Here is a 2,130-nt window from a genome sequence, read left to right as displayed (position 1 = left end):
AAAAAAAAAAAAAAGTGATTGTCATCTTGCAAACTACGTGTCTACCTGTTTGCCAATTATTCTATTCAACAAGCATTTATTGAGTACCCAGTATGTACAACGCATTGCCTAAGCCTTCTGGAGACTAAAGATGAGTGAATTCCTCAGGCTTCATTTTCTACTCTTTTCCTCTGTGTACCCTAAAAATCAGCCATTAGTTGCCATTCGTCAAGTATACCTTGCTTCTTTTCACATCTCTGTCACTTTGTCCCTCCTATTCCTTTCTATCTCAGTTGCCCTTCTCTCTTGCCCAGCACATTCCTACTCTTTCAGGAACATATTACCTCTTTAATGATCCCTCCTTGCTTTGCCTGCATAGTCCCCATTATAGGACCAGGAAATTTACTTTTTTTTCCTCTTGTTAGAACTAGTACCAAAAGGACTACGATTGGGGCAATCCATGTTTGCTGAATGGAAGAACTAATCTTATAAAATCTTAGTCAACATTCTTGTCTACAAGCAACAAAACTTACTTAAACCTCTGTACACAAGCTGGGTGCAGTGGTGTGCCTGTGGTCTCAGCTACTTGGGAGCCTGAGGCAAGAGAATCACTTGGACCTGGGAGTTCAAGTCCACTATGGGCAACATAGCAAGACTCCAGCTCTAAAAATGAAAAAATTTCCAGGCAGCACCTGTGGCTCCACGGAGTAGGGCGCCAGCTCCATATGCCAGAAGTAGTGGGTTCAGACCCAGCCCCAGCCAAAAACTGCAAAAGAAAAAGACAAAATTTCCTCATAAAAAACAAATATATAGGGGGGATAGACATGAAGTTCATGTGCAATTTACTATGTTAAATTATTTTAAATGGCACATGTACTTTGTGGCCACTCTATATACACACACATACATACTATATACAGGATGGCCATAAAATTTGTGTGACATTTAAAATAGTTTACTATTTAAATTCACATGAATTTTATGGCCACCCTGTAGAGAGAGAGAGAAGAAATAATCTGGAACCCAAGGGCACAGAGAGCAATAATACATCTTGAAACAAGGATCTAAAACATCAATAAGAAGCCAAGTGGCTATTCGTTCAGTATCTTTCTTTTTGTCTGGTTCATGTTCTTCCATCTCTGCTTCTCTCTACAAAACTGCTTCTCTCTGCAGAGCTTTCACTGCTTTTCTAGGAATATAGTCCAGGGTTACCCAGCCTCACTTCAAGAAGCAATAGAGACTAATTTAAAATCCCAGTTCCGGCTCGGCACCTATAGCTCAACCGGCTAAGGCGCCAGCCACGTACACCTAAGGTGGCGGGTTCAAATCCCCAGCCCGGACCTGCCAAACAACAATGACGGCTGCAACCAAAAAATAGCCGGGCGTTGTGGTGGGCGCCTGTGGTCCCAGCTACTTGGGAGGCGGAGGCAGGAGACTCGCTTGAGCCCAGGAGTTGGAGGTTGCTGTGAGCTGTAATGCCATGGCACTCTACCCAGGGGGACAGCTTGAGGCTCTGTCTCAAAAAAAAAAAAAAAAAGAAAATCCCAGTTCCCAGAAAAAAGAACATGACTGATTCAGTTTATGTCTGTTTGTGAATACTTGGTACAATTGCCTTTAGCTGGTGGGGCAACGTGTAGTCAAGGCTTTTTCTTGCAATGCAACCAGATTCCCAGGTGTCCATCCATGTAGGCTATAGTTCTCAAAGAAGCTATGTCCTTGGCAAAAATCACAAAAGGTGTCCACTACATACCAAACATACCAAATGGCAGCCTGAAACGCAAAACCATGAAGAGCAATGGACACATTTAAAAATTTTCCAACAGACTTAACTCCTACATAAAACATTTAAGGCTGGGCTTGATGGCTCACACCTATAATCCTAGCATTCTGGGAGGCTGTGGCTGGTGGATCAATTGAACTCAGGAGTTTGAGACCAGTCAGAGCAAGATCTAGACTCCATCTCTACTGAAGATAGAAAAACTAGCCAGGTATTTGGTGGGCACCTGTAGTCCCAGCTATGGAGAAAAGTAAAGCAAGAGGATTGCTCAAGCCCAAGAATTTGAGGTTGCTATGTGCTGTGAGCTATGATGCCATAGCAGTCTACCCAGGGCAACAGAGTGAGACTGTCTCAGAAAACAAACAACAACAAAA

Source organism: Otolemur garnettii, unplaced genomic scaffold (assembly GCF_000181295.1).
Source record: "Otolemur garnettii isolate 467f Iridium unplaced genomic scaffold, OtoGar3 scaffold00031, whole genome shotgun sequence".
In the NCBI taxonomy this organism is placed as follows: Eukaryota; Metazoa; Chordata; class Mammalia; order Primates; family Galagidae; genus Otolemur; species Otolemur garnettii.
This window is presented reverse-complemented; position numbering follows the sequence as displayed.